The sequence below is a fragment of the Cervus canadensis genome, chromosome 14 (assembly GCF_019320065.1).
Source record: "Cervus canadensis isolate Bull #8, Minnesota chromosome 14, ASM1932006v1, whole genome shotgun sequence".
NCBI classification, from domain to species: Eukaryota; Metazoa; Chordata; class Mammalia; order Artiodactyla; family Cervidae; genus Cervus; species Cervus canadensis.
In genome coordinates this window covers 49,013,999-49,026,228 of record NC_057399.1, presented here as the reverse complement: position 1 = coordinate 49,026,228, position 12,230 = coordinate 49,013,999, and the positions used below count along the sequence as shown (strand labels likewise).

Here is a 12,230-nt window from a genome sequence, read left to right as displayed (position 1 = left end):
TATAGATCCTAGATTCTTATCAAATATGTGATTTATAAAAATTTTCTTTCATTCTATCTGCGGTCATATGACTTTCTTAATAGTGTTCCCATGCACAAAACAGTTTTGATGAGGTCTAATTAATTTTGCTTTATGTTTGCTGTTTATGCTTTTGGTGTCATATCTAAGATTCCATTACCAAATCCAAGGTCACAAAGATTTACCTCTATGTTTTCTTTTTTACTTTTTATTTCATATTGAAGTATAGTTGATTACAGTGTTGTATTAGTTTCAGGTGTACACCAAAGTGATTTAGTTATACATATACACAAATCTATTCTTTTTCAAAGTCTTCTCCCATTTAGATTACTGCATAATATTGAGCAGAGTTCCCTTTACTATACAGTAGGTCCTTATTGAAGACTTACCTCTATACTTTCTTCTATGACTATTAGAGTTTTCTATCTCTTACTTAAGTCTTTGATGCATTTTGCTGTGGTTTGTTTTTGGCATGTGATGTAATGTAGGATTCTATCTTCCCTTCCAAGCGGATATCCAATTGTCTGACACCATTTGTTAATGAGACTGTTATTTGTCAATTGAATGGTCTGGGATTCTTGTCAAAAATCAATTGACTGCAACTACTGAAGCCTGTACCCCTAGAACTTGTGCTCTGCAACATTCTCCACCACTTTGAAGAAGTGGTGTCTTCACACTTCACACTTCACACTGCAATGAAGAGAAGCCTCTGCTTACCACAACTAGAGAAGGCCTGTGCACAACAATGATGACCCAGTTCAATAAAAAAAATTTTTAAGTAAATTTAAAAAATCAACTGAGTATAGGTGTATTGGTTTATTTCTGGATTCTCAATTATATTCCACTGAGATATATATGTATTTTTAATATCTGCTCCACACTGTTTTTATTACTTTAGCTTTGCAGTATGTTTTGAAATTGAGCAGTAAGTATTCTATTTCTGTTCTTCTTTTCAAAAGTATCTTGATCTGTTTCAAGTTTGTATCTGGGGTCCCTTGCAATTCCATGTATGTTTCAGGATCAGCTTTTTCATTTTTACCAAAAAAAGAAAGATGCACATGGGATTTTCATCCCACTGGATATGTAGATTTATCCATACACTGGATATGTAGATTACCTTAGGTACTACTGCCATCTTGACACTATTAAGTCTTCTAATTTATGAACACAGGGTGTCTTTCCATTCATTTACATCTTCTTTAATTGCACCTATTTGGTTAAATTTATTTCTAAATAGTTTATTCTTTTTGATGCTACTAAAAATTGAATTTTTTAATTCCTTATCTGGATTGTTCATTGCTAGTGTTTAGAAATACAACTGAATTTATTAGCTCTAATAGTTTTCTTTTGTGTGTGTGTGTGTGTGTGTGTGTGTGTATTCTTTATTTTCCATATACAATCATGTCATCTGCAAAGAGGGATAGTTTTACTTGTTTCTTTCCAATTTGGATGTCTCTTATTTCCTTTTTCTTGACATATTGCTCAAGTTGTAACTTACAGGACAATGTTTCTTATACAATTTTGAATAGAAGCAGTGAAAGCAGGCATTGTTGTTGTTCCTGATCTTAGGGGTAACTCTTTCAGTCTTTCACTATTGATGTCAGTTGTAGGGTTTGTTTGTTTCCACAAACGCTCTTAATCAGATTGAGGAAGTTCTCTTTATTCCTAGCTTGTTTAATGTTTTTATCATAAAAAAGTGTTGGATTTTGTAAAATGTTTTTTCTGCATCAATTGAAGATTATTATATTTTCTTTCATTCTTTTAATATGGTATATTATAATTGATTGGTTCTTATTTGTTGAACCCCTTGTGAGATAAATATCACCTGGTCATGGTGTGTAATTATTTTAACATTCTGCTGGATTCAGTTTGCAAGGATTTTATTCAGAATTTTTTGCATCTATATTCATAGGGGATATTGGTCTGTAGTTTTTTTCTTTTGTGATGTCTCTAGTTTTGGTATCACATAATATTGGTCCCATCAAATGAGTTAAGAAGTGTTGACTGTTTTTCTATTCTTAGAAGAGTTTGAAAAGGATTGGTGTTAATTGTTCTTAGCAGTTCGTACAATTCACTAGTGAACCACTGATCTGGTCCTGGACTTTTCTTCATCAGAAGGTGGTGGTGGTGGTGTGTGTGTTTTTTTTTAAACTGCTGATTCAATCTCTGGTTATTAAGGCTGTTCAGATTTTTTTTTTCTCGAATCAGTTTTGATGGTCTATATGTTTCTAGTAATTTGTCCATTTTATCTAGGTTACCTAATTTGTTAGTATACATTGTTCATAGTTTTCTCTTATAATCTTTTCTATTACCTTAAAATCGCTGGTAATGTCTCCATTATGCTGTGTTTAAATCATCTTTTTCTTGATTGAGGATTCACTTGAATGCTGCAAATGATCAGCTATTTCTCAGATCTCCCATAAAGTCATTTCTGACACCATTTTGGTGTTTCTGTGTAGGGACGGCCCATAGAGCTTCCTATTCTGCCATTTCCACTGATAGCCCTTCTGTCTTCTTTTTTGTTTGTTTGTTTTGCTTTCCAGCCGAATGGCAAAATGACTCTGATGTGCCAGGTTCCGTTCTCTACACATCCTATGTGACTGGGACTCAGTCTTCCCTGCCCCACCTTCCTACTTTCTGTCCCTCACCACGTCTCTGAAGCCCCGTTTAGCTCTAACACTCAGCTGTATCTGCGAGCTCAGTCGTGTCCCACCCTTTGCGACTCCATGGACTGTAGCCCGCCAGGTTCATCTGTCGATGGAATTTTCCAGGCAAGAATCCTGGAGTGGGTTGCCATTTCCTACACCAGGAACATTCAGTTAGCCCCTTCCAAAATTTTCTCCACCAGCTCTCCTTCCTCTTTTTTGCACTGTAAAAGGAGGCTCTTCTTTCCTCAACGCTCTGTCTCACAGACACACACACACACACACACAGACACGCACGCACAGCCTGTTCTCTCCACGATTCCCAGCAGGCTGGGAGCGACCGCGCTCAAGGCCCCGAAGCGGCTCGGGCCAACGCGAGCCGGTCCGGGGCCCTTTACGGAACCCGCGCGGGCCGAGCGGAGCGGAGCGTGCACGTGCGCGTCTCCCGGGCGCTCACAGCGCCGCCCGGCAGCCAGCGCCGCCAGCGCCACTGGGAAGTGAAACGCGGGGCTGGGCGGCGGCCTCCTCCGAGCGGCCCGGAAAAATCGGCGGCTTGCTCAGATTTAAAAAACAAACAAACAAAAGAAAGAGAGCGAGAAGGAAGGTGAGAGAAAGGAAGCGAGGAAGAGGAAAGGGAGAGGTTTTCAACTAGACGGCGGGCCCCCTCCCGGAGGCTGGCTGGGGTCTGCGGGACCGCCGCTCGGCTCGGACGCCGGCTGGGGATTTCCCCGTAATAACGGACGAAACTTCGGAGTCAACAGGCTGTGGAGAAAAGAAAAAAAGGTACTGCCCGACTGAGGCATATTCTAGCGTCAGTGGGGAACGCGCAGGGTGCGGGGAACCTGGAGCCCCAGGCTTCCGGAGAGCAGAGCGCCGTGGGTTCGGCCTCGTCTCTCAGGTGCCTGCATGGCCCTGGCGGCCGGTGGGAGGGCCCAGTTCAGCTCAGTTCAGTCGTGTCCGACTGTTGGCGACCCTGTGGACTGCTGCACGCCAGGCCTCCCTGTCCATCGCCACGTCCTGGAGTTTACTCGGCCTCATGTCCACTGAGTCGGTGATGCCATCCAACCATCTCATCCTCTGTCGTCCCCTTCTCCTCCTACCATCAGTCTTTCCCAGCATCAGGGTCTTTTCAAATGAGTCAGTTCTTTGTATCAGGTGGCCAAAGGATTGGAGTTTCAGCTTCAGCATCAGTCCTTCCAATGAACACCCAGGAATGATCTCCTTTAGGATAGACTGGTTGGATTTTGCAGTTCAAGGGACTCTCAGGAATCCTCTCCAACTCCACAGTTCAAAAGCGTCAATTATTCAGCTCTCGGCTTTCTTTATAGGCCAACTCTCACATCCATACATGACTACTGGTAAAACCATAGCTTTGACTAGTAGGACCTTTGTTGGCAAAGTAATGTCTCTGCTTTTTAATATTCTGTCTAGGTTGGTCATAACTTTACTTCCAAGGAGCAAGCAACACCTTCCTGCAGAACTCACGTGGGGAATTTAAGCAATAATGGTCAAGCAATAAACAAAACGTACATACATACATACATACACACACACACACATATATATATATGTAGTTTTCCTGTTTTTTTCTATTTGAATTGTTTTACCATAATTTAGACCGTTTTCTGAATTCTCAGTAGTCTTTTCCTCTAAATAGCTGACTAAATGGAGTTGCCCCAGTTCTGTCTGTAGACGGCTTGGTCTCAGAGAATTGTTTCTATTGAGGCATCACAGTCGAGGAACAAGTCTGCATTTATGTTTTCTGCCCATGTACAGCCACCTGAAATTACTTATCTCCTCTGTTTATTTATATCTTTAAGGTATTTCTGAGCAAACAGAATAATCATTCCCTAAACTCTGCTTCCATTCAGGTGGACAATGTAGCTGCGCCAGATCCTACCAGTTTACTGGAAAAAAAAAAAAAGATGTGAGATTTGAGGGGGAAGAATGTGAGGAGTTCTGCCTCTGTAAGTAGTCTTCTCTTTCATTAATTTATGCAAGAAATAATTATTGAGTACCTTTTGTATGTCAGGCACTGTGCCAAGCCATGGGAATATAGGACTCACCATCTCTAAGGACAGATAAAAACAAAACAAAGTACTGGTGTTGATCATAAGTCTTCCAATATTCTGTTCTGGCTACCTTCTGAGAAAATCTTTCCTGTTATACAAACTTCTTAACAGACTGAAATCGTAACTGTTTCCAATCAAGTCGAATAGCCTTGATTCGGTAAAGATTGCCCCAAAGTTTTGGTGTTTTTTTAAGTGAATAAGAGAACAAATCAACATGTTAACTCTACCCAGAAGAAGCTACTGATAGTATTATTTCTTTATTGGAGGAGAGAGAGAGAAATAGTGCTACCCTCATTATAAATCATATAATGAAATGATTCTTCTTATTGTAAATAACTCAAGTGAGAAAACTGTTATTGCAGATGAAATTTGAAGTTAGCAATCTAGGAAGCAAATCTCAGGATCCTTCTACTTGCTAATGTCTAAGTCACCATTACGTGCTATATACTTTTAAAGCTATTTTAACATATAAAAAGATTTTCTTAGTTTCCATATTTACAAACTTTGTGCGAGTGTACAGGCTAAGTCGTGTCCGACTCTTCGTGACCCTGTGGACTGTAGCCCACCAAACTCCTTTGTTCAAAGGGTTTTCCAGGCAAGAATACTGGAGTGGGTTGCCATTTCCTTCTCCACAAACTTTGTATAGGAAAGAATAAATAGATTTTCTATTGGCCCAGTTGTAAGAAGAAATAAATTTGGCCTTGGAAATCAAGGAGTCTATCTTTGTAGGTGGGGAACTGGGTAAACTAGTTTTAATGGCCCAATAGTAAGAAGAAATAAATTTGGCCTTAGAAATCAAGGAGTCTATCTTTGTGGGTGGGGAACTGGGGAAACTAGTTTGCACAAAGCTAAATAATAATGACTGTACAGTGGAAGTGAGAAATCAATTTAAGGGACTAGATCTGATAGACAGCGTACCTGATGAACTATGGACGGAGGTTTGTGACGTTGTACAGGAGACAGGAATCAAGACCATCCCCAAGAAAAGGAAACCCAAAAAAGCACAATGGCTGTCTGAGGAGGCCTTACAAATAGCTGTGAAAGGAAGAGAAGGGAAAAGCAAAGGAGAAAAGGAAAGATATACCCATTTGAATGCAGAGTCCCAAAGAATAGCAAGAAGAGATAAGAAAACCTTCCTCAATGATCAATGCAAAGAAATAGAGGAAAACAATAGAATGGGAAAGACTAGAGATCTTATCAACAAAATGAGAGATACCAAGGGAACATTTCATACAAAGATGGGCTCAATAAAACAGAAATGGTATGGACCTAACAGAAGCAGAAGATATTAAGAAGAGGTGGCAAGAATACACAGAAGAACTGTACAAAAAAGATCTTCACGACCCAGATAATCACGATGGTGTGATCACTCACACTCATCTAGAGCCAGACATCCTGGAATGTGAAGTCAAGTGGGCCTTAGGAAGCATCACTATGAACAAAGCTAGTGGAGGTGATGGAATTCCAGTTGAGCTCTTTCAAATCCTAAGAGATGATCCTGTGAAAGTGATGCAGTCAATATGCCAGCAAATTTGGAAAACTCAGCAGTGGCCACAGGACTGGGAAAGGTAAGTTTTCATTCCAATCCCAAAGAAAGGCAATGCCAAAGAATGCCCAAACTACCACACAGTTACACTCATCTCACATGCTAGTAAAGTAATGCTCAAAATTCTCCAAGCCAAGCTTCAGCAATATGTGAACCATGAACTTCCAGATGTTCAAGCTGGATTTAGAAAAGGCAGAGGAACCAGAGATCAAATTGCCAACATCCACTGGATCATCGAAAAAGAGAGTTTCAGAAAAACATCTATTTCTGCTTTATTGACTATGCCAAAGCTTTTGACTGTGTGGATCACAATAAATTGGAAAATTCTGAAGGAGATGGGAATACCAGACCACCTGACCTGCTTCTTGAGAAACCTGTATGCAGCTCAGGAAGCAACAGTTAGAACTGGACATGGAACAACTGACTGGTTCCAAATAGGAAAAGGAGTACGTCAAGGCTGTATCTTGTCACCCTGCTTGTTTAACTTATATGCAGAGTACATCATGAGAGATGCTGGGCTGGATGAAGCACAAGCTGGAATCAAGATTGCTGGGAGAAATATCAATAACCTCAGATATGCAGATGACACCACCCTTAAGGCAGAAAGCAAAAAAGAACTAAAGAGCCTCTTGATGAAAGTAAAAGAGGAAAGTGAAAAAGTGGGCTTTAAGCTCAACATTCAGAAAACTAAGATCATGGCATCCAGTCCTATCACTTTATGGCAAATAGATGGGGAAACAGTGGAAACAGTGCCTGACTTTATTTCTGTGGGCTCCAAAATCACTGCAGATGGTGATTCCAGCCTTGAAATTAAAAGACGCTTACTCCTTTGAAGGAAAGTTATGACCAACCTAGACGGCATATTACCAGGGAAGTCCAGCATATTAAAAAGCGGAGACATTACTTTGCCAGCAAAGGTCCGACTAGTCAAGGCTATGGTTTTTCCAGTGGTCGTGTATGGATGTGAGAGTTGGACTATAAAGAAAGCTGAGCGACTAAGAATTGATGCTTTTGAACTGTGGTGTTGGAGAAGACTCTTGAGAGTCCCTTGGACTGCAAGGAGATCCAACCAGTCCATCCTAAAGGAGATCAGTCCTAGGTGTTCATTGGAAGGACTGACGTTGAAGCTGAAGCTCCAATACTTTGGCCACCTGATGCGAAGAGCTGGCTCATTTGAAAAGACTCTGATGCTGGGAAAGATTGAGGGCAGGAGAAGAGGACGACAGAGGATGAGATGGTTGGATGACATCACTGACTCAATGGACATGAGTTTGAGTAAACTCTGGGAGTTGGTGATGGACAGGGAGGCCTGGCCTGCTGCGGTTCATGGGGTTGCAAAGAGTTGGACAGGACTGAATGACTGAAGTGAACTGAAAGGAAATAATAATGAAATAAAGTGTTTTCCTAAGGACCATTGAGATGAGATTGATGAAAGGAAGGAGGAGGGAGATGGCAACAGTGTGTTTCTTTTTTGCCAGAAACAGTACCTGATGTAAATACTTGCCAGGCAGGGGCAGTGGGTCCACACTAGAACCAAATGTGGATGTTTCTGGAGAGTTCAATCAGCAAGTGACCCAGGGTAGTGAGGGGTTGATCACCCTGAAAGGAGAGTTATCTTTCAAATGGAAGAGCAGAATTAGTAATTTCCATGCCCAGCCCTATATGAAGTAGATCAATCATGTTTAAAGTAAAAGAGAGGGAAATAGGTTTCACAGTTTTAGTTGATAAGTAGTACCATTGTGGGAAATGGAGGGTTGATGGAACTGCAGCTTTCCCCTGGGAAAGGTTGAAAGAGCTACCTTTCAGTGCCAAATGCAAATAAAATAAATTTTTTCTTTCTTTTCCTTGTATAAGAAAACACTATGTTTGACAGAAAACAACAAAATTCTGTAAAGCAAGTTTTCTTCAATTAAAAAATAAATTAATTTCAAAAAAAGAAAATATTACCAAGTGTTGGCAGAGGAGTATAAATAAACATTGGGGGGGGCAGTAAAATTATATAACATCTACAGAGGAAAATTACCAGTATCCATGAAATATTTAAGGGACATCTTTTGTATTCAGCAATTGCTCCTCTAAAAATTACTCTGCAGATACATTTACATGTGTGCAAAATGGCCTATGTATAATAATACCCACTGTAGCTTTGTAATAACAGAAGATATTAAACAACTGCAGTCGCCATAAATGAGGGATTATTTAAATTATGAGTTTTCCCTAAAATTAGTAATGTACAGCTATTAACCAGAATGTAGCAGATCTAGCAAATATGAAATGATTTCCAAGGTACATTGTTGAGTGAAATAAGAAAAGTACAGGACTATGTGTGTAAAATACTTCAAATTAGATTTTAGGTATATTTGTATGTGTGCTTGTATATACATGGAATATTTCTGAAAAGACACAGAAAAAGTTGCTGACTGTTGTCTCAAGGGAGGGAGGTAGATGACTACAGGCTATGTGGAGGGAGATTTACTTTGTACTGAATACTGTTTCAGTACAAACAGTTTACTGCCAGTTTAAAAAACAAGGGTATGAACTATCTAATACAAGTAAAACAAACACCTAGTGAAGTAAATCAAGTACTGGTAGAAGGAAGTATTTCTGTTGAACTCACCACATTCTGTTTTATAAGATTTCTGTTACTGTCAAAATTGCATTTACAGGAAGAGAACAAAGAAAATCTTAGGGTAAGTCATTTCAGTTAGCCTCTTATCTAAGCCTTAGTTTCCTTATTTGTAAAATGGGTATGAGGATGACTATTTTGCAGAGTTGTTGTCTGGAAGCATAAAGAATATAAATTATTATACATACTAAAGCACATGCACACACATATTCACTCACTCACTTTTGGCTCAGACTTCCAATTTCCCCAAAGCAGTTTCCAAATGAAGACCAAGCTGGGCTTGAAGCAGAAAGAGTTTAAGCATAACTCAGGCATATTCTTACCAGCACAGGATTTATCATTAGCAGTAAATCTCATCCCCTTGGATTTCATCCACTAAACAAACATTACCAGTCAAAAACTGTGCTGGCTGCTTGGATACAGTGATGAACAAGACAGAATTGTGCTTTAAAAAATATTATGCAGTTTATACATGAGTGTGTCTGCCTTCAAATAATATAGAACAAAATTAATGTTTCTCTTTGCTGCTGCTCTTCTGCCCAAAGGTAACTGCTGATATCTTCATAAAAGTGAGGACAGTGCTTCATGATTTACGATTTTGTTTGGTGCATATTGTTTCCCCCCTAAAAATAGCATTATACAGTACATACTGTTCTGTTACTATCTAAAATATCAATGTCTTTGAGATTTTTGCAAAGAATCAGAAAAATTCTTGCTTATTCTTTTAAATTGTTGTAGGTAGCCTATTGTATGCTTCCCCTGTGGCCCAGCTGGTAAAGAATCTGCCTGCAATATGGGAGACTTGGATTCGATCCCCGGGTCAGGCAGATCCCCTGAAGAAGGAAATGACAACCCACTCCAGTACTTGTGCCTGGAGAATACCCTGGACAGAGGAGTGGGACAGGCTGCAGTCCATGGAATCACAAAGAGTTGGACGGACTGTGCAACTAACTTTCTATTGTATGGGTAAGTACACCATTTAATCATTCCCTTACTGATAGACACTTAAGTCATTTTCTATTCTTACTAGTATAAAATGGGCTACTAATCCTTGGTTCAAGTGAAAGTGAAGTCGCTCAGTCATATCCGACTCTGGACCAACTCTTTGTGACTCCGTGGACTGTAGCCTACTAGGCTCCTCTGTCCATGGGATTTTCAAGGCAAGAATACTCAAGTGGGTTGCCATTTTCTTCTCCCGGGGGATCTTCCCGACCCAGGGATTGAACCCGGGTCTCCTGCATTGTAGGCAGACGCTTTTACCATCTGAGCCACCAGGGAAGTCCTATTCTTGGTTATATATGCTGCAAATATTTTCTGCAAGCTTGTTGCTTGTACTTTTGCTTTATGTAACTTAGATTACAGAGTTTTAAAACTTTAATGGAAATAAATGTATCAGTTTTTTAAAAAGTAGTCTTAACAATATTGTTGTCTTAAGACCTTTGACACACCCGAGATTGTGAATTCATTCTCCTACATTTGCTGTTAATACTTGACATTTACTTATTTTGTTGACCTGTACTTTATTTTCCCTTTATGTGAAATTGTGGTATAGGCAGTATAATGCCCTTCCCCCAGGATGTCCATGTCCTAATCCCTGGAAACTGAGTATATTAAGTTACAAGGCAAATGAAATGAAGGTTTCAGGTGGAATTAAGCTTGGTCATCAGCAGACCTTGAGATGGTGTATTAATTTCCTATTGTTACTAAAATTTAGTAGCTTAAAACAATACACTTTTAATTTCTTACAGTTTTGGATTTCAGAAGGCCAAAATCAGTTTCACTGGGCTAAAATAAAAATGTTTGTAGGGCTAATTTTTTCTGGAGTCTCTGAATGGAAAGTCCCTTTTCTTGTCTTCTAGTGGACACTTGTATTCCTTGGTTAGGGGCCCCTTCCTCTATCTTGGAAGCATAAATCTCTCTAATCTCTGCTTCGGTCATATCTCTCTCATAAAATCTCCTTCAATCTCCCTCTGATAAGGACACTTGTAATTGCAGTTCACCCAGATAATCTAGGATAATTTCCCTATTTCAAAATCCTTAATTTAATTACATATACAGAAGTCCCTCTTTGCTTATATGGCAGTAATCATAGGTTCCAGGAATTCAGACTTGGATATCTTCGGAGGACGTTAGTCACTTTCCCATGTATAGGGAGATTATCCAGATGGTCCCAATGTAATTCTATAAATGGGAGAGAGAGGCATAGCAAAGAGCCAGAGAGTTAGCAGTGGGAGTCTTAGTCTGATGTTGATGGCTCTAAAGATGAAATAAAGAGGGCAAGTAAGCCTAGGAATGTGGGTAGCCTCTAGAGAGTAGAAAAGGTAAGAAACAAATTATCCCTCAGAGCCTCAAAAATGAATTGATTTAACCCAGTCAGACCCATTTCAGAGTTCTTTTTTAAAATTTAATTTTTAGAATGAACACTTAGCATGAGATTTACCCTCTTAATAATTTTTAAGTGTCCAATACAGTATTGTTAACCATAGGATAACAGTATATTATATAACAGATCTTTAGAACTTATTCATCTTGTTTAACTAAAACTTTATGCCTGTTGATTAATAATTCATACCACCCCTCTGCCCCTTGGCAACCACCATTGCACATTTTGATTCTATGATTTTGACTATTTTAGATACCGTATATAAGTGAAGTCATGTAATATTTGTCTTTCTGTGACTGGTTTATTTCACTTGGCATAAAATCTTCAAAGTTCATCCATGTTGTTGCATATTGCAGAGTTTCCTTCTTTTTAAAGGCTAAATAATAATCCATTGTATGTGTATGGCATTGTTTCTTCATTCATCTGTTGATAGACATTTATGTTGTTTTCACATCTTGGCTATCGTGAATGGTGGTGTAATGAACATGGAAGTGCTAATATTTCTTTGAGATCTTGGTTTCAGTTCTTTTGGATAAATACCTAAAAGTGGGATTGCTTGGTCATATGGTAGTTCTATTTTTAATTTTTTGAAGAACCTCTATACAGTTTACCATAGTGGCTGTACTGTTTTGCATTTCTACCAATAGTGCACAAAGATTCCAATTTTTCTACATCCTCACCAACTTTTGTGATCTTTTTTTTTTTAAATAATAACCATCCTTACAGGTATGAGATGATATTTCATTGTGGCTTTGATTTGTATTTCCTTTACATTTATAGACTGTGGAACATTTTTTCATGTACCTGATAGACATTTATGTCTTCTTTGGATAAATGCCTATTCAGGTCCTTAGCTCATTTTAAAATCAGATTTTGGTATTTGGCTATTGAGTTCTCAGTTCAGTTCAGTTGCTCAGTCATGTCTGATTCTTCGTGACCC

General features: G+C 39.2%; 1 long non-coding RNA gene across 1 annotated transcript; it reads left to right on the top strand.

The window, feature by feature from the left end:
* Positions 1-3,187: 3,187 nt before the first annotated feature.
* Positions 3,188-9,777, top strand: LOC122452812. Its single transcript, XR_006272861.1, has 3 exons — positions 3,188-3,446; positions 4,535-4,630; positions 9,646-9,777. It is a non-coding gene; the product is annotated as an uncharacterized LOC122452812 (long non-coding RNA).
* Positions 9,778-12,230: the final 2,453 nt, after the last annotated feature.